This window comes from Terrapene carolina, unplaced genomic scaffold (genome assembly GCF_002925995.2).
Source record: "Terrapene carolina triunguis isolate 2854851 unplaced genomic scaffold, T_m_triunguis-2.0 Scaffold17, whole genome shotgun sequence".
In the NCBI taxonomy this organism is placed as follows: Eukaryota; Metazoa; Chordata; order Testudines; family Emydidae; genus Terrapene; species Terrapene triunguis.
Genome location: NW_020664368.1, coordinates 9363933 through 9385566, shown reverse-complemented (window position 1 = coordinate 9385566; position 21634 = coordinate 9363933). Strand labels below are relative to the sequence as shown.

Here is a 21634-nt window from a genome sequence, read left to right as displayed (position 1 = left end):
TAGTGCTCATTTGTGTCATGATGGGAAAAACGGTGGGCGAAGTAGAGACCCGTATTTGGAGATTATTGATCTTAATTCTCAATGCCTTTTATGAAGTACTAGTTTTAAAATTAATTTTGATTTGTCACTTTTTTTCTTTTTGCAAGTCACCTTAGTTCTACCATTAGGCGCAAAACAAGTGGCCTCTGAAGCATTCCAGTCAACTGGAACAGTTCTGTTTCCCACTAAATGTCAGGATTTGAGCATATACCAGGATGAAGTGTTGATGGGGAAATGGGCTTTGTGAAAAGGACTGGTGGAGAATAAAAGTTTTGGTGAGGAGGGCATCACTGGTGTTTAGCAATAGATGGATGACTGGAATATGGTGAGTAACCTTTGTAACAATAGGAACAGTGCTACTAGGGAGGAAGGCAAGCAGAAAGGGAGATTGGACCTGGAGACAGTGCTGGGTTCTCTACTCTTCTTCCTCCCTTCCCAGTACAGTGCATAGATTCATCCCTTCATTTCTTGTATGGAGTCTGCTATTGCACAGACTCTGAGATTCTTCCTCCTTTCCAGAGCAGACAAGGGAAGAATGATATCAGGAGAACAGAGAAGTAGACTCTTCAGCAGGTGTTCTCAACCTTTTACTTGCTGAGGCCCCCTCTCAACATACTATTAAAAACCTCAGGACCTAGTGGAGGTAGGGGAGTGCGGGCCAGGGCAAGGGACCCTTGGTCATAGGCATAGTTTGACTTCTATTTTGGGGGGGCAAAGGTTGTCGGGGCTCGGGTCAGATCCGCACAGCAGGGTCCAGGGAGGGAGCGCCACCTCCACCCCCTGACTCACCTCATCAGACCACCTAGCCTATCTGGGTTGTGGGGGGCTGCAACCAAAAATATAACTCAAAGGCTCTGCTGGCCCCAGAACTGGGTGTGGCCCCTCCCCCCGGCCCCGGGAAGCTCTTACCAGCTGCATGAGCAGTCAGAGGGGGCTGGGAGCTGAGGCACCAGCTGCAGATGGGAGACTGCCACAGCTGCCCGCTCAATGACACCACCAGCCAGAGGAGCAACTGCCCCGTACTGCCTGGCTCTGGCTTCCCACAACAACCTGGCCATAGAGCTGGGCCTGAGGGGGGCAAGTGGAGAGGAGAAGGTGGGTGGAGCTGCCCCCAGACTGCCCCACTCTGGGTAAGGCACTGCAGTTTGGGAACCATTGGTCTTACCCAGTTTGGCTGTTCTTAATAATTTGTACTCTTTTTGGGTATCAAATTTAGGCTGGCTAATTCATTATTCTCCAGAATCTCCTTTTTTGACTTTTTAAAGATAGGCACTATATATGCTCTTCTGTAGTCCTCTGAGACTTCACTCATCCTCCATGAGATATGGAAGGTAATTGCTTTGGCTAGTTCCTTAAATACTGAAGGGTGAATTTCATCATGTCTTGCCAGCTTAAATACATCTAATTTATCTAAATATTCTATAACCAGTTATTTCATTATTTTGGTCTGAGATCCTTCCCCCTTGTTGTTAATATTAATTGTGTTAAAGTATCTGATTACAATTAACCATTTTAGTAAAGACTGAAGTAAATTAGGCATTATGCTCTTCAGCCTTCCTGTGTCATCCATTATTTGCTCTCCTTCCCAATTAAGTAATAGACCTTATACTTTCCTTTGTCTTTTTCTTATGTCTTACTTTCTCCTCTTATTGCCTTTTATGTTCCTTGTTATTTGTAATTCATTTTGTACCTTTGCCTTTCAGATTTTGTCCCTAGATGCTTATGTTATTCTTTTTTACTCATGCTGAGCAAATTGTCCTTGTTTCCACTTTTTGTATTTTCAGGTCCGGTTTTGAGGGTTTTTTTGTTTGTTTGTTTGTTTTTCTTTTTAACTCATTGTGGCTGACTGATTCTGCAACAAAGTATTCTACATAAATGAAAAGAAGAAAGGTTTAAGATTGTTCATCTGCAATGTTCAAACAAACACAAAAAATCCTGGCAATCTAATATATCAATATTTTCACCTAACGTTTAAATTGCCCATAATTTCATACTGTATGTGTACCTCTGGTCATGTCTTAGTCTAGTTAGCAGGGATCTGAACTAGCACTATAATTACTTCTCTTTTATAAACATGAAGAGAAACTAATGGGCAACAACTGCAAGCACATTTGTGCTCTTATGTAATCATACAATGAAAGGAGCTAACTTGCTAAAGATTTGTTTCATTTGAAAGAGAAAGTTTATATATAAAGTGAGGCAGATGTATTTAGAAAAGAAATTTAAACCAAAAATAAGTTGATCTCATCAATCTTTAATGTAGATCAGTGTCCAGATCACCTAGGTAGTATAAGTTTCTTTATTTTTGATTTTTTTTCTTGATGTCAGAATCCAATTTCTATTACAAATCTGATACTTTTAAAACTGCCATGTTATGGTAATTGATTTCTTGGGATCTGAAATGCATGCTCAACTCTAGTTGGGTTTTATATCTGTGTAATTTCAGAAATAACTTTGGATGCATTTAATACCTCTGTCTTCCTTCTGAAGTAAGGAAGCTTAAAAGTCTATTATTATGATTGTCAAATCTAGTTTTCTGATATTCCAATTCTGAGAATAGTGCTCTATTTGATTTCATCTATGCAGTATGATAATTCCAGTTGCTTCTCTTTCATACCCAACTATGGAGTTTTCCTCTGATCTGCAGACTTACAGGCAGAATGAGACTTTTAAATGGGTGGGATAGGTCTTGGCTGTGTCTATTTTGGAATACAGCCCATTTTGTTCTGCTATCAAGTGAACTTGCACAAAGTCCTTTGACTTCCTGATTTTTCAACAAACCGTTCAAGGTTTTTCAGGTGTTTTCTATAGGTCACCCAAGTCTCACAACCATAGAGAAGAGTTGGGATTATCACCGCTTTATAAACTAAAAGTCTAGTGTGTGTTCTGATGATGTGATCGTTGAACACCTGGCGAGACAGTCTGCCAAAGGCAAGGCTGGCTCAGCAGGTTCCATGTTGAATCTCAATATCTATGGCTGCCAAGATAGGCCAAGTATTCTACATTTTTCAGTTCTTTGTCAATATAGATCTTCGTTGCTGGGTTTGATGATTGACTGGGAGCTGGCTGATGAAGAACTTTTGTTTTGCTGGTGTTCAGAGTTAGCGCTTTTTTTTTTTTTTTTTTTTTTTTTAAAGCTCTTTCACCTCTTCCATATATGGTTACTGCCCTTTCTGATCTTTACTTTGCTGAGGCATTTTCAAGGCCAAGGATAGCTTTTTTTGCTTCACAGACTTTTCCTCAGACTGAGGCCATATAAAGGCAGAGAGGTGTTTTGCTGTAAGAGCAAAAATGCCCGTCCAACTCAGTCTAGTTTCAGCCCTGTGTGTAGGCATTTAATAGCTGCCTTTGCCAGAAAGGAGGAGTTCTCCCTCTCAACTACAGCGCTCCATACCTCCCCCATCTGCTGCTACTAGTACAGTACATCTGCTTCTAATAAGGACACCTTTTACTGCCCATGGATCAGGGAGATGAAGTAAATAATTATCACTGTTCAAAACAGACCATACTGTTGCTGTTTTTCACAACTCTGTGACAGGGAAACCTCAGTTAACATCCTGGAATAAGGTACCTTCTTATTTTTATGACTCAGCAAAATTCTGTTCTATATTTTATGTTCCTACTAAAGCACCCCTGGGGTTGTGTTTTTGTCTGAGCATGCTGGAAGGCTGTTCTCTTATTGCCATTTATTCTCCTCACTTCATGTTTGAGAAAAGGCAACAGCGAATTTACCTGGGATCCTTCTAACTGGACATTAAGGAGTTCCGCTTCTCGAGCTCTACCTGTCTGTGTCTAAGAATCCAGATAAGGCTCCCTTGATTCAAGCCAGGCTATTGCCTGGGATTCTCTCCTAGACCTTTCCCACTTGGCTTATCCAGAATACCTTGTCCTATTTTGGGAGAACACTTCGTCCAGTTCTCTGGGATCCAGAAAACCTCAGTTCAATGCCAGATTTAATCACTCAGGTTCCTTCATTTGGCCTACAGCAAAGCTACACTGAGTTGATCATAGTATAGGGGGTTGGGTATATGGTGTACCACACATCCAAAGTTAAGCAGAAAACCTCTTCCTTTATGTACATTTACATATTACATTGAATTTACTGTAACTTGCATCACACGTTTTGGGACTGACTTGTTTACTTTGTATGAACCAATCCCTGCATAGCATTCTCTGTCCATGCATTGTCCACTCTCGACCTATTCTTTATTTCATCTTTATAGTCCTAACTTACTTTGTCCATTGTCCCTAGCATCACGGTGTTTCTGTTTATTTTAGCTAGCACAGACACCCTGACTCCAATATACTGCTTGTTAAGGCCCTGTTTACAACTTAATCTTCCATTCACCTTCCCAATCATGCCCACTAAGAAATGAAGCAGGTTTACTCCTGGGGGAATTCTGCACCTCTATGAAAGTGCAGAATTAATGTCCCCCACAGATTTTACTCTTTTTCCCCCCGGAAAAATAGATTGACACGACCCGCCCCCCCCCAGGCAGTGAGGGGACGGGTCACTATATGGGGAGCTGCCCCCCATCTGTCCACCCCCCTGAATCTGGGACCCCCCCCCTTAGCCAGACCACCCCCAGCTGAGCTGCCCCCTCCCCCCCATGAACAACTGATTTGCTGAGCCCCAGTGCCCTGCACCTGGACCCCCACCCTGCTTAGCCCCAAACAACGGCACCTGGACCCCCAACCCAGGAAGCTGAGTTAATCTCAGAATTGTTTGGATGTTAATTGATATTGCTGCACAGACTGACATAAACAATCGCATGATATTGGTTTTAGTTTCCTTTGAATAAAATGAATGATTTTTTTTTTCAAAAGGATAAAATCAATGTAGAAAAATGTTTAATTCCTTTTGGAGTGTATTACAAAAAATATGGAAAAAGAAACTATAACATATAAAAGTACTGAATATCTATTGGGTGATTTCATTATAGCTTGAAGTACCATTAAAGTCTATTTTGGGGAGAATTAACTATTTAAAGCTTTTTCTTGAAGAAAAATTTAGCAATATTAGCAGAGAGATTCTGTTGACAGTAATGAGAGAATAAAACTAAATTTCTGAGGATAAATAATTTGGGAACTGTAATTAACATTTTTTAGTTGTTTTTGCATATGTCAGTTCTTCAGGCTGCTTGTTCTTCAAAAGAATTTATTTAGAGGAGAAAAGAATAATAGTGTAAGCAAATGTATTTTTATCGATTTTTATACATTTAATCTATGTGTGTGTGTTACTCCAATTAATATGTGAAATGAATTAAGTAGTGGTAATAGAAATTCAAAAGGTTTTGTAGTTTTCTTTTATGATAAGCACTGCAAGATTTGCATGATTATCCAGGGCTCGCTTTGTAAATAAATCCCTTAGAAAAACTTGGCAGCTGGTGGAATATTATAACTACATTTTTATTTCATTCTCTGTAATATCATTGAAAATCCCAGGTGAGCCCTGCTCCTTGAACTAAAATCCCTGTGAAGGGCTCCTTATTAAAGAGGAAAACTGATTTTTTTTTTTTTTTTTTTTTGAAGTGGCTACCACTTTGACTGACTACCCCCCACATTGTCTAGAAAAGTCTTTCTCTGGAAAAGGACTATGCATGAAAAATGTCAAGTGATTGCTTAGGCAAATCTGGAATTGGAGAGTGGAGGGATAGTCAAAATCAGACTTGCAATGGAAAGTTGACATGTTTAACTATTAAGACAGTCTAAATTCTGGAAATGTTTTTATCCTCCAAATTTACCACCAACTGAGGCAAAATTGATATTATTTTATTATACAACATTTCTATTATAAATATTTTATCAGCAAATGGCATTACACTATATAATTAGAACATTTTAAAATTAATCCCCCATTTTTTAAATCTTCCTATGCTGTATTTTCTTCCACATTTGAGCCTTACCAGGCTGAGAAATGTATGCACCAGAAGTTACAACAATTGTACATATGTAATGTGTTGACATTAACATATTGATCATGAACACTACAAGTTTAAAATGTTCTACTTGGGAATGTATCATCATAAAAGTGCCATTTGGGTGTTCCATATTTATTGCCGATGGTTTCCATATCAAGATATTTTTATTTGCTTAGTGCCAACAATATCCTGGATCTTTAACAGTATATAGCAATGCCTGCCATGAACAGTTTACAATCTAAAATTTTTTACACAGTTGACAAGAAAAAGGCTGGTAATTACAACAGACATCTAACTCAGCGTGGTGTCTTAAATTCAAACTATGTTCTTGCTGCCATAGGTATCACCAGTAATAAAGATTTTATGGGTCAAATGCTGCCCTCAGTTACACTAGCACTGCCCTATTGTCCTCAAATAATACCTTTTCTGCAACACTACTGCATTTACTACCTTTGCACAGGTATACATGAGGATATAATTTAAAGACAATGGAACTGCAGAGGATGTTCTGAAAATGGAACTTTCATTAACAATTTTGTTGAACAATTGTCAGAATAGATTCCAGTTCACTGTTTCAAATCCAGCGTAGCACTGGAATTCTGACAGTAGTATAGCACAGGGATCGGCAACCTTTGGCACACGGCCCATCAGGGAAATCCGCTGGCCGGCTGGGACGGTTTGTTTACCTGCAGCGTCCGCGGGTTTGGCCGATCGCAGCTCCCACTGGCTGCAGTTCGCCAATGTGGGCTGTGGGAAGCGGCGTAGGATATAGAGGAAGTTTCTTTTCTTCACTGGGGAAAGGGATTCTACTCTCTGGGGAAAGGGATTCTACTCTCTGTACTTCCTGATCCCCAAGTCCAAGGGAGGGGTGAGACCTATCCTCAGTCTCCATTGTCTCAACAAATACATCAAGTATATGAGACTCTGCATGTATACCCTGGTTACTATTCTTCCCACATTGAATTGCAATGACTAGTTTGTTGCTCTTGATCTTCAGGACACTTATTTCAATTAGTCGGTTTTCCCAGGTCACAGGAAGTTCCTGAGATTCCTTGTCACTGGTCAACACTATCAGTACATGGTTCACCCTTTTGGCCTGTCATCAGCCCCATGCATCTTTACCAAATGCATGATGGTGGTAGTGGCCTATCTCAGAAGGAAGGGAATTCATGTCTCCCCATATTTAGACCATTGGCTAGTGAGAGGCAGATCTGAGGAACAAGTCCTCAGTCATGTCCTGCTCAAGCTGGACCTCTTCAACCAACTGGGGTTGAATTTGAACAAAGCAAAGTTGACACTGACTCCAACTCAAAAAGTGAGTTCACTAAAGCTCTACTAAACTCTATGAATTTGAGGGCCTTTCTTCCACACAAGTAATTCCAGGCAATTTGATGCCTTTGTCTGGCTCTCCAATCTCATTCTTCGAGCACAATCTCTGTAAACCTGAAGTTACTAGGGCATATGCCACACGCACTTATTTGGTTCAGCATGTGAGATTGCATCTTTGTCTTCTTCAGTCATGGTTGAAGTTGGTCTATTGCTTGATCTGCCAGTCATTGGACAGACTTGTCTGAGTGCCTCCAGAGATACTGAACTCTCTACAGTGGTTGGGAAGAACAAGAACAATGTGTGCCAAGGTGTTACCTTTGCCCATCCTCTGCCAGCCAGAACAGTAGTCGCCAATGCCTGCCTCCACAATAGGTTGTGGAGTGCATCTAGGAACGTTAAATGTTCAGGGTTTGTGGTCACAGACGGAAGTGTAGTGCCATAGCAGAGTACTGGAGCTTCAAGCCATTTACAGTGTGTGTTGTGCCTTCTAAGATCAGTTCAGGGGAGTAGCAGTCCACATACTCACCAACAATAGTACTGAAACGTATTATGTGAACAAGCAGAGAGAGGAGCCCACCCCAACTAGCTTTGTCAGTTATTGTAACAAAGGACAAGAAGTGCCGTCAGTTTTGTTCCTGGGTCAGACTCAGCTCAGGTTCTCTAACCGATGCCTTTCATCTGAACTGGGGAATGGACCTAATGTTTGCCTTTCCCCCTATTCTGTTAATTTCACAGGCTATCCTCAAACTGAAATGGGACCATGCCAATCTAATACTGCTTTTGCCAGCTTGGCCAAGACATTGTTGGTTCTCTGACCCTCTCAGCCTGTCTGTTTCATCTCCCAAATTTCTTGACCTGCTGACTCAGCATTTTGGCCAGGGTATTCCTTTGGTGCTGAGGAATCTACACCTCATGGCCTGGATGGTACATGGCTAGATGAGAAGGAAGGACAGTGCTTGGAAGCAGTTCAGAGGATCCTGCTTAATTGTAGAAAAACATCTATTCGCTCTATTTATTGGTTAAGTGTGTTTTTTGGTTTGGTCAATATCTCAGGGAATTGAACACATTTTGGCTCGTGTTTAGGACATTTTGGACTGCTTGTTGCATTCGAAGTCCTTGGGTCTGGCTCTCTCAGCTCATTGAGGGTTTGCTTGTCAGCAGTCCTGCTGTTTCATCTTCTGATCCAAAGAGAGTTGATTTTCTCCAACTCCATGAAAGTGAGATTTCTGAAAGGTATTGTCTGACTATATCTACTTGTGAACGAAACTGACTGATTGTGGAATAATAATATTGTACTGGCCACCCTCATGTGTCTTCCATTTGAGCCAATAGCTACCTGTTCATTGTCTCTCCTCTCCCAAAAGGCAACCTTTCTTGTGGCTGTAACATCCGCAAGAAGAGTCGGTAAATTAGCCTTAATGATAGAATCTTCATATACTTAGTTATTCAAAGAAAAAGTGTCATTAAGACCACATCCAAAGATTTTGTCCAAAGTGGTTTCATCGTTTCATCTTAAGCAGGTTATTTAATTGCCTGTATTCTTTCCTAAGCTGCACTCAAATGCAGACAAGCAGCATCCCTGTACGTTAGATGTGAGGTAGTGCGCTTGGTGTTCTATTTGGAAAGGTCTAAACCATTTTGTTCATTACCTTGACTACTATGTCGATCAGATAAAAGGTCAGCCGGTCAATGAGAGCACATCTGACATCTGTCACATTTTTCAGTGATGTTTCATATTGGATATTTGCAGGGCTGCTACATGGTCTTCTATGCATATTTTTACCAAACACTATGCTATTACCACAAGTACAGCAAACTTCAGGAAGGCAGTTCTGCAAGTCATTGTTTAAGTAGACTCCAAGCCCCACCACCTACCTGAACTGTTTGTGAGTCACCTGAGTGGAATACATGCCTGCAACCACTTGAAGGAGAAAAGACGGTTCCTCACCTGTTCTGTAACGGTTGTTCTTCGAGATGTGGGTGCAGGCATGTATTCCACGGCCGGTCTCCAGCTCTCCGCATCAGAGTCTCCAGCCTTGGATTGCAGTGTGAATGAACAGATAGGAGTTGAGGGGTGGGTTACTAGGGCCAAAGGGCATGAGCACTACCACAATGAGTGCTGCTAAGCCAGGTTCTCTGGTTTCAGTGTGCAGGATGTGTGCATGCCTGAGTGGACTACACATCCACATGCACATCTCAAAGAACAGCAGTTACAATAGAGGTAAGGAATGGTCTTTACCTTGGCTCAATTTTCCAATATACTCTTCTGAGAAACCCTTTGCCGGGAGTGATTCAATCTTGGACTTCTGCTTTCTATATCTGCTGTTTTGTCTGTCATCTGGTTAATAGATCTATTTTAAAACAAGAGGTGTTCTCAGGGAAGCGTACCCTATCTTTCACATCATCCATTTCTTATTCATTTTTTGAAAACTAAGTTTTTTCAGTTTCAGATTAGTCACTTTTTTTGTCTTTGAGTGTAAAATGTCCATTGGATTTCTGATTCCCTTCATATAAGCCCTTGAATTTCCATTAAACTAATCCGCTTCCACTGCTTTGGTTTACTCTTCCTGGCAGTAAGCTCAGATTTTCCAGCTCATTTCTGTAGGAACTTTTGCTCAGCCAAATATGCATCATCTTAGTATATTTGCCACTTTTTCGCTGAAGAAAAAGGCATCACGTGTCTTGAAATGAGAGAAGAGCTCAATAAAATATGAATGTAGTACATAACTCTTGAGTTCATCTTTTAGGCTGCTGCCCTCTTCAGGCATATTATTTTGAGTATTTAGTGGGTTAAACCCTTAGAATTTCTGTATTAATTTGTTTTGATCTTGTGCTTGAAAGCAAAAGACCAAAAAAAGTTATATGCCTTCTAAGCAGTGGCTAAACAGATAATTACTGCTTTTGTGGTTCATAAAACTTTTATAGTTTTTTTACATTTTTTTCCTGGATTTACTTTCACAATTAAAGATCTGTTACCCTAAAAGAAACAGCTAGAGAAGACACTTATTAAGATTACTTATGATATGACAGCTACAATATTATATGTCTAGCTTCAGCTTGTGTTAATCAACTTCTGTTTGTAGCCTTATAGACATAGAGGGTACAGTAGTAAACATTTCAGGTTCCATTTCAGGTTGTTCCTTGTTGTTTGGGATTGTTTTTGTGACTGTTTAAATTGCTTTTGTGCAATTATTTCTACAATTATCCTCTTAACTCACTTTATCCTTTTATGTTAGCTATTCTTATTGCAGTCAGTATTGTCTTAATCTTGTATTACTCTTATCTTCCATTGCAGACTTTTGGCTTTTCTGGAGATAAAATACTTTATTTTCTTGTATTTTTTTTCCTTCACTTGCTCCATCCTGCTGTCTTGCAACTTAGATATTATCAGATACTACTGTTTTCTTTTTTTCCTGCATACATCCTTGAAGTATTCTATACATGCTGTTAAATCTGTTCTATTGTATATTCTAGTTTAGCTCCATGATGTTGCTCTTGAGCTGAAGTTGTGTTGAATGTTATATTCTGTTGCTCAAATATTTGGCAAAGTGTATTTATGCTTCCTAAAATCTAGATCAGTTGAATCTTTGATTACTATATTTAGTACTTTCCATTTCATTGACTTACTGAGATTAATTTTTCCTAAGTTAATATCTTAACTTTTTTCTTTTATATTGAATTAGTTATGACCAGTCTTTGAGTCATGTATGCTGTAAAACCTATTACTAGCCACCAAAAGGACTGCTTATTATACTGCTTTTTAAAACAGGTAGCCACATAACATCATGGAATTCTAACGTGATAGAGCTCTGGAAAGGACTAAGGTTTTACTGACCTTCAGGGCAGATGATCTTAATTAGCATGAAATTATTAGCAGAGGTTTTAATGTTAAACTTATCTCCAGATCACACTGTAGGTACTTGTTTTGCTATATTAGCATTTTAAACATTTAGTAAGATGTTCCAATTATCCTATTTTGACTTGAAACCAGTTTTGCTGAAGAACTTGAAGAAAATGTTTAACATGCACATGAGATCCCATTATTAGTTCCCCGTATTGTGTATCAATAGTAGTGTAAAATTTATCAGTAATTTGCATGTGTTTTCTTCTTCTTTGTGTTTAAAACCAAATAATCTTGCTCAAATAGATAATGTTTAAAAACAGCAGATGATTTAGTTCAGTAATATAAATCTCATTTATTTTCAAATATGTAAACTTGATACTTGCTGGTTGGATTTGTTGAGCGGTATTCACATTTTATAGCACAGCCTACTTAATTGGTTTCATTTTGAAAAGGAAAGCACAAATCATTTGCTATTGGCCAGGGGTTCTCAAACGTCATTGCACCGCAACCCCCTTCTGACAACAAAAATTACTTCATGACCTCAGGAGGGGGGACCAAAGCCTGAGCCCACCCGAAACCCGGGGGGGGGGGGGGGGCAAAGCCCAAGCTTCCCCTGGGCAGGGAAGGGGTCAAAGCTGAAACCCAAAGGCTTCAGCCTAGCCAGGGGGCCTGTAACCTGAGCCCCACCACCCAAAAGGGCTGAATCCCTTCTGCTTGGGCTTTGGCCCCGAGCCCCTGCAGGTCTAAGCCAGCCCTGGCGACCCCATTAAAATGGGGTCACAACCCACAGTTTGAGAACCACTGCTATAGGCAATTTTGGACTTGTCATATCTCAGATAGCCTTCTTTCAAGGTTTATGTTTTAGTGTTTCAACTAGCGCTTTAGAAGTCTTTATATAGATGTTCTGCTTTCTGGATATAACAGTTTTTCTAAGAGTCTTTTAAATAAGTGATTGAAAATGGATTTCTTTGCTGGTGACACCTGGATGGTGGGGAACGTTTAGTTATTACAATACACAGATTCTGTCTTTGCCCTGGACTCCAGAGGAAGAAAGACAAAACACCAGGAATGACGTTTAACTAAGCTGCAGCTTTATTAAGTAACACATCTGGGGACTATCTATCAATAAATTATCCAGAGCAGGTCATCCTTTCTATTGTAATCTGTTCTACCTGGTAGGGGTTGCCACCTCCTCCTCACCCCATAAACCTGATTCCAGCACTGTTGCTGAGACCCCACTTTTCTCTCTTGTCTGAAAGTTAAGGAGTGGGGAAGAGGTGGTTGTCTCCATGCTGTACCAGTCATTAGGAACACCAAACCCAAATCTCTATTTCTAATCCAGTTCCAGTGTATCAAGGAATCATATTCACTATTGAATGACTATGTCCACTGAGAGGTGCCAACAATTTTTATTCCTGCTGAAAGACTCTTCTTTCAGTCTTGACACTTCTTCAAGGTATTGTGGGGCAGGCAAATTTAAGTCCCTAAGTCAAGGTCAGACCACTGGACCCTTTCATGCCGGTTGCTTTTCATGTGTATTGAAAAGCAACTGGCCTATAAACTACTACTACTAATGAAATGTACTATATTAAGTTGAGGGAAAGTGTCAGAAACCAGAGATCCATGATAGGCTTAGCTTTATAGAATGGCATGATTAATAGCATAAAACTAAATAGCTAGTTCATCTGTAATAAATTGAGTGGTATTTGAAACACTAATGAGAATAAAGAAACAACATGAGTCTTAAAGAAGTATTATTGGCAGAATTTTGTATTCAACCTGGAAATATACAAGCTAATAAATCAAACGAAAAAGAACCGAAACCAGATATTTAACGGGAAAGACAAACCTGGAAAAAGGTAATGTGGAAAAGGAAGTAGTGCTAGTAGAGGACAGCAAATTAGGTATGATATTACATTTCAGTATGGTTGCAAAAGAGAAATTTTGATTGGCATACTGAAATGTGCTGCTTCACAAATACAGCATAGTCCTTTGCACAGTACTGAAGATTCTGTACCTCAGACTTGAACCTAGATCGGAAACAGAAATTGGAGCTTTAATTCAAATGATCTGTCAGGTACTTCCTGCATTACTGTTAAACATAGATGACAGTTGACCTGAAAGAAAAGATAAAGATTAAGAAGAATATTAATGTACTGAAATGTCTGACATAAATACAAGAAATTTAGATTCTGAGGAAGAAATAATTGAAGTGTTCACTAAATGATAGTGATTAACACTACTTTGTGACAGACAAAGTGTTAAATAACTTTATAGATAGGCATAGTGCAAACCCCTTATGTAGAAATGTTCTAAGTGTTAGGCACATGATTAGAGATAAAAACTATAAATGTCTACATATAAATGAGAGCTGCTTGAAAGCAAAAATGTGTCAACTTGAATATCTGACAGGACAAGAGGATCTTGATGTTACAGATATCACTGAAACATGGTGGAATGACAAATATCAATGGGATACTCTAATACCTGGCTGAAGAAATGACATATTAAGTCAGAAATAATAGGGAGGAGTAGTATAGCCTAAAGATTCTATGGAATCTATTAGATACAAATTCTACATAGTGAGGTCCAGACAGCTGAATTGGTATGGATTGCAAACTATAAGAATGCATTGTCCAGCTATACCGAAGGAGGACAAGAGATATTTGATATGGTTTTAATCAGGCTGCAACTTTATTATTAGATGTCTGGGACTACCCAGCAGATTAGGACCATAACAGTCCCCCTTTTCCCCCCTCCTTGTAGGAGGGTTAAGGTGGGCCATAAGAAAGGGGAGTTGGCTCCCTGCTGTACCAGTCATAGGAGCCCAGAAACCCACCCTGTTCTGCTCCTTTAACCAACACCTTTTAAGTCCTTTACCAAGCCATTTATTCGGTCATTGTATACCTTTGATATGGAGTATCTGCACTGGACATCCACCCCACATTTAGATAAGGAATTATGACATCGTAGCCTAACTCCCTTCCCTACTCACCATAACAAAGCCCTCCTTGAACCTGCTGTGGGGCAGGCGAAACACCCCTTACCCCCCCCCCCCCGCCCCACTCCACCTAGGCCAATGAGGCAGAGGGGAAAATTATTTCCCAGACCCCTAGAAAGGAGTGGCTAGCATGATGTCTCCCCCTCCCCCCCCCCCAATTAAAGGTGTGGTGTGGTCAAACATACTAGTAGACTTATGCTGTTGTACTGCAGGTCAGTAAAATATATATTGAGTACACAATGTTGAGAGAAATCAAAGAGGCAACAAAGTGTCATAAAACAGAAATAATTGGGGACTTGAGCTCCCCACAGATGATTTGAAATTTGTCTCATAGATTCATAGATTCTAGGACTGGAAGGGACCTCGAGAGGTCATCGAGTCCAGTCCCCTGCCCGCATGGCAGGACCAAATACTGTCTGGACCATCCCTGATAGACATTTATCTAACCTACTCTTAAATATCTCCAGAGATGGAGATTCCACAACCTCCCTAGGCAATTTATTCCAGTGTTTAACCACCCTGACAGTTAGGAACTTTTTCCTAATGTCCAACCTAGACCTCCCTTGCTGCAGTTTAAGCCCATTGCTTCTTGTTCTATCCTCAGAGGCTAAGGTGAACAAATTTTCTCCCTCCTCCTTATGACACCCTTTTAGATACCTGAAAACTGCTATCATGTCCCCTCTCAGTCTTCTCTTTTCCAAACTAAACAAACCCAATTCTTTCAGCCTTCCTTCATAGGTCATGTTCTCAAGATCTTTAATCATTCTTGTTGCTCTTCTCTGGACCCTTTCCAATTTCTCCACATCTTTCTTGAAATGCGGTGCCCAGAACTGGACACAATACTCCAGCTGAGGCCTAACCAGAGCAGAGTAGAGCGGAAGAATGACTTCTCGTGTCTTGCTCACAACACACCTGTTAATACATCCCAGAATCACGTTTGCTTTTTTTGCAACAGCATCACACTGTTGACTCATATTTAGCTTGTGGTCCACTATAACCCCTAGATCCCTTTCTGCCGTACTCCTTCCTAGACAGTCTCTTCCCATTCTGTATGTGTGAAACTGATTTTTTCTTCCTAAGTGGAGCACTTTGCGTTTGTCTTTCTTAAACTTCATCCTGTTTAACTCAGACCATTTCTCCAATTTGTCCAGATCATTTTGAATTATGACCCTGTCCTCCAAAGCAGTTGCAATCACTCCCAGTTTGGTATCATCCGCAAACTTAATAATCGTACTTTCTATACCAATATCTAAGTCGTTAATGAAGATATTGAACAGAGCCGGTCCCAAAACATACCCCTGCGGAACCCCACTCGTTATGCCTTTCCAGCAGGATTGGGAACCATTAATAACAACTCTCTGAGTACGGTTATCCAGCCAGTTATGCACCCACCTTATAGTAGCCCCATCTAAATTGTATTTGCCTAGTTTGTCGATAAGAATATCGTGCGAGACCGTATCAAATGCCTTACTAAAGTCTAGGTATACCACATCCACAGCTTCTCCCTTATCCACGAGACTCGTTATCCTATCGAAGAAATCTATCAGATTGGTTTGACATGATTTGTTCTTTACAAATCCATGCTGGCTGTTCCCTATCACCTTACCACCTTCCAAGTGTTTGCAGATGATTTCCTTAATTACTTGCTCCATTATCTTCCCTGGCACAGAAGTTAAACTAACTGGCCTGTAGTTTCCTGGGTTGTTTTTATTTCCCTTTTTATAGATGGGCACTATATTTGCCCTTTTCCAGTCTTCTGGAATCTCTCCCGTCTCCCATGATTTTCCAAAGATAATAGCTAGAGGCTCAGATACCTCCTCTATTAGCTCCTTGAGTATTCTAGGATGCATTTCATCAGGCCCTGGTGACTTGCAGGCATCTAACTTTTCTAAGTGATTTTTAACTTGTTCTTTTTTTATTTTATCTGCTAAACCTACCCCCTTCCCATTAGCATTCACTAGGTTAGGCATTCCTTCAGACTTCTCGGTGAAGACCGAAACAAAGAAGTCATTAAGCATCTCTGCCATTTCCAAGTTTCCTGTTACTGTTTCTCCCTCTTCACTAAGCAGTGGGCCTACTCTGTCTTTGGTCTTCCTCTTGCTTCTAATGTATTGATAAAAAGTCTTCTTGTTCCCCTTTATTCCCGTAGCTAGTTTGAGCTCATTTTGTGCCTTTGCCTTTCTAATCTTGCCCCTGCATTCCTGTGTTGTTTGCCTATATTCATCCTTTGTAATCTGTCCTAGTTTCCATTTTTTATATGACTCCTTTTTATTTTTTAGATCATGCAAGATCTCGTGGTTAAGCCAAGGTGGTCTTTTGCCACATTTTCTATCTTTCCTAACCAGCGGAATAGCTTGCTTTTGGGCCTTTAATAGTGTCCCTTTGAAAAACTGCCAACTCTCCTCAGTTGTTTTTTCTCAATGTGATATGGTTTAAAGAAGCAATTTCTTGACACTTTCATTACTACTTGGGACTGCTTATTCTAAATCATACAAGAGGAGAAGCTGTTCTCATCTTACTCCTAAATAACATTCAGAATTTAGTCCAAGAAGTATCTCTAGTTGGGCTACGAAGTATTAGTCACCACAATATATAATTAATTTCAACATTCTTAAGAGATGAAAGGTACCAAAACCTAGCATGGTAACACAAAACTTCAGAAGAGGGGCCTTAAAAAGAACCCCCAAAAACAAAAAGAGGAAGCTAGTCAAAAGCAAAGAAATTAAAATTTTAATATTTGACATAGTTGATACTTTTAAAGATAAAACTGGCCTTAAAGTACAACTACACTGCACATTTATTTCGACAATGTGTAATGTACATATACTTGTATTCATTCTAGCACGTATGTAAATAGTAGGGCTGTCAATTAATCGCCGTTAACTCATGTGATTAACTCAAAAATTAATTGCTATTAATCGCAGTTTTAATCGCACTGTTAAACAATAGAATACCAACTGAAATTTATTAAATGTTAGATGTTTTTCTACATTTTCATATATATTGTATTCTGTGTTGTAATTAAAATCAGTGTATATTTTTATTACAAATATTTGTACTGTAAAAGTGATAAAAGAAATAGTATTTTTCAATTCACCTCATACAAATACTATAGTGCAATCTTTTCGTCATGAAAGTGCAACTTACCAATGTAGATTTTTCCATAACCGCACTCAAAAACAAAACAATGTAAAACTTCAGACCCTACAGGTCCACTCAGTCCTACTTCTTGTTCAGACAATCGCTAAGACAAACAAGTTTGTTTACATTTACAGGAGATAATGCTGCGCTCTTTTGTAGCCGGCATTGCAAGGTATTTACATGCCAGATATGCTAAACATTCATATACCCCTTCATGCTTCCGCCACCATTCCAGAGGACATGCTTCCACGCTGGTGACGCTCTTTTAAAAAAAAATGTTTTAATTAAATTTGTGACTGAACTCCTTGGGGGAGAATTGTATGTCCCCTTCTCTGTTTTACCCACATTCTGCCATATATTTTATGTTATAACAGTCCCAGATGATGACCCAGCGCATATTGTTAATTTTAAGATCACTTTCACTGCAGTTTTGACAAAACACAAAGAAGGTATCAATGCGAGATTTCTAAAGATAGCTACAGCACTCGACCCAAGCTTTAAGAATCTGAAGTGCCTTCCAAAATCTGAGAGGGATGAGGAGTAGCGCACGCTTTCAGAAGTCTTAAAAGAGCAACACTCTAATGCGGAAACTACAGGACCCGAACCACCAAAAAAGAAAATCAACCTTCTGCTGGTGGCATCTGACTCAGATAACTTAAATCTGTCACAACGTGTTCATTTTAATTATTAATTTGCCTGAGGCGTTAGGTGATTAGGCTGAGGCCGCAGGATTGTTAGGGGAGGAAATGAAGGAGCACACCAAGTGATTAAATTTTAAAGCTTTATTGATAAAATAACAGCGGTGAGTGCGGGGTGCTTTCCACATTATTTAAAGGAAGGAAGAAAGCGTTAGTGCCCCGAGCCCTAACCCACTTTCATACTCTCACATGCACAACCCAAAGCTGGCCAAGCCTGAGTGTAATGTAAGAAGAAGAGGGGGAAGGGTAGACGAGAGTTCTGTCCTGTGCACAGGCCGTCTAGGGTTTGCTGTTGATTTTTAACTTGCTTTAGTATTTGGGAGGGTTTTTAAGCCCTGGGTTCTTCCGGGGGTGTTTTTGTTTAGGGACCTTTGTTTTTTGTGCTTTTGTACCAGTCTGAACCGGCCTTCTGTAGTTTTTTTTAAAGTTTTTAAAACACACCAGCTTTAGGGTTGCGAGGCTGTTGTTACTTAACTTGCTTGCCTTTGTGATTTTTTTTTGTTTTGTTTTGCACCCTCCCCCCCCAGTCTGTTTTTCTTTTTTACAGGCTTTTGGCTGTTTGGCAGCCGGGAGCTTGTTTGTGTGTGCGTTGGCCTTGAGTTCCAGTTTTGCTTCTTATTTTTGAGCCTAGCTGAATTGTTGAGTTAACCCGTTTCTTTTTTTCTTTCTTTCCCTTCCCGCTTTGGCCTTTTGCAGCCTGCAAAGGAATTTTTTACTTTACACTTACACCTTTAACCCTTTAAAAAAAATTTAGTGTGTTTACAAGCATTAGCAATATACAATGCTGGTGCCTACCCAGGGGACCCCATGGGGGGCAATTTTACTGTGACTGTGATATTTCCCCCCTTGACCCTGAATCAACATTAGGTTTCCACCAGTCCTCCGACACTGTGGCCAGTGTTAGCATTGGCCTCCTACACATACAGCAATATAGCAAGAATAAACTTATTAGGGCAACAATCTGTGCATATACAAGCCAGTTGTGGCTTTTGGCTTTATTAGTAACTTAGCATAACACATTTTTTTGTTGACAAAAATGCCCCATCCGGAGGGCTGTGGCAAAGGCAGCTTTTTTTAAATTGAATGTGTGCTGCAACACTGTAAAGGAGGAGGCATCTGTTTGAAATATGGCGAGTTGCTTTTGGACGTGCGTTAATGGGAGAAACACATGGGGCGTAATTTATGCAAAATTAAACACAATATAGTTAGAAATATTAATTATACTTTGCATAACCATGGGCTAATGCACCGAAAAATTTTGTGCTTGAGAGTGCAACAGCAAATTCAGGGGCCGCACTGCTCTGGACTGTTGTCGAGCCGAACCTGTCATCAGCATGGATGAATGTCCCCTGGAATGTTGGTTGAAGCATGAAGGGACCTCTTAATCTTCAGCGCATCTGGCACATAAATATCTTACGACACCGACCACAACGGTGTCACGCGAACACCGTTTTCACTTTCAGGTGACGTAAAGAAGAACCGGGCAGTATCATCTCCTGCAAATGTAAACAAATTTGTTTGTCTGAGCAAGTGGCTTAACAAGAAGTAAGACTGAGTGGACTTGCAGACTCTAAAAGTTTACATAGTTTTATTTTTGAATGCAGTTTTTTTGGTACATAATTCTACATTTTTAAGTTAAACTTTTATGATAAAGAGATTGCATTACAGTACTTGAATTAGGTGAATTGAAAAATACTATTTCTCTTGTTTTTTTACAGTGCAAATACTTGTAGTCAAAAATTAGTATAAAGTGAGCACTGTACACATTTATTCTGTGTTGTAATTGAAATCAAAATATTTGAAAATGTAGAAAACATCCAAAAATATTTAAACGGTTTTTCTATTATTATTTAACAGTGCGATTCATCGTGCGATTAATTTTTTTCGTCGCTTGACAGCCCTAGTAAATAGCAATGTAGCCAGTGAGGCACGGTTAGATGAGTAAAGACAATGCCAGAAAGGTATGGGCATGAATGCAATTATGTACCCTACATAGCTCTTGACTCACCCAAGTTATGTCTCCCATTGTCTCCCCACTGCTGGAGCCTTTCCATGCTGCAGGAAAAGTCGTGAATTTTTGCTAACGAGGAAGATGCACTATATCTGTACACATTTATTCAAGCAATTATATAGTCTGACATACATGTATTCAGATTCTTATTTTTTATGTTTTTTATTGTGTTAGAAAATGGTGAATGACACATTTCTTATTTATTAGATGGTTAAGTTTTTATTTGGGAATTGTATGAAACTGCATTTGGATGGAAACTGGAATTCAATTAAAATGCATCAAGACAGTATTTAAACATTGTATTTATAAGTTAAATACCTTAAATTTCTAGGATAAAAGAAGTTTATTAAAATATGCTTTGTATTTAAAACTAACTGATTTATCTAACACAGGAAGTATTCATTGTAGTTAGTGAACTGAACTGATTGGTTTCTAGTCACTGAGTCTTTTAAGATTTAGGAATTGGTAGATTTCATCCTCTCTCAGCCCATTTTTCTTACTTTAACAACTCCCAACCAGTTTCTAAATTTGAAATGAACTACTTGAATAAACTGAAATGAAAATATTTGAAGAGTCATAGATTGCAAAGCCAGAAGGGATCATTCTGACATCCTGTATAATAGAGGCCATAGAACTTCCCCAAAATAATTTCTAGAGCATGGATCTTAGAAAAACACCCAACCTTGATTAAAAATTGCCAGTGATGGAGAATCCACCATAACACTTGGTAAATTGTTCCAATGGTTAATTATCTTCCCTGTTCAAAATGTACACCTTATTTCCAGTCTGAATTTTTCTAGCTTCAACTTCCAGCCACAGGCTCACGTTATACCTCTTTCTGCCAGATTGAAAAATCCATTTTCAAATATTTGTCCCCATGTTTAACCTTCTCTTTGTTAAACTAAATAGATTGAGTTCCTTGAGTCTATTACTATAAGGCATGTGTTCTAATCCTGTAATCATTTGTGTGGCTCTTCTCTGAACACTCTCCAATTTATCAACATCCTTCTTGAATTGTGGGCACAAGAACTGGACACCATATTCCAGAAGCTGTCATACCAGTGTCAAATACAGAGGTAAAATAACCTTGGATAAGCTGTATGTAATAATTTGGGAAGTCTATGCTATTGTTTTGCTATCGGACAGGGTAGTAAGAGAAGGTATTATCAATCTCCGTGCCAACCATTATATTTAGGCTTCAGCCAAATAGCTGATACAGGATGGGTTAAATCATTCCCAAGTTGAGACAATAGCTCTGCTGCCATATTAAATTAGCTTGCTCAAATTATTAGTGGCTAGGTAATAGCCCATCTCTTCCCACCTAACAGCGTTACAATGAAATATTCCAATACAATTCAGGATGACACAGCTTGTTACATTTACTATTCCAATGACAAATTGAGGTAAAAATAACATGTTTTATCAGGATTAAACACACTATTCCTAACCCATGAAATATATGCATGTGTAATCGTTTAGACAGCAAAGTGATTAATTTTAGGGCTGTTTTAGGTATTTATGGAATGATTCTGTAGCGTCATTCTCAAATTCTGTGGTTCTCTGTATACATACTCCTTCACATGCATTCACTCACTCACTCACTCACTCACTACCAGTCATCTACTGGAGCTAAAAACAAGCACAAGACTG

General features: G+C 39.5%; 1 protein-coding gene across 1 annotated transcript in view; it reads left to right on the top strand.

Moving 5' to 3' along the window:
• Positions 1-21634, top strand: part of LOC113406354 (protein diaphanous homolog 3-like) — a 310574-nt gene that overhangs the window by 181543 nt on the left and 107397 nt on the right. The gene's annotated exons all lie outside the window — the stretch shown is intronic.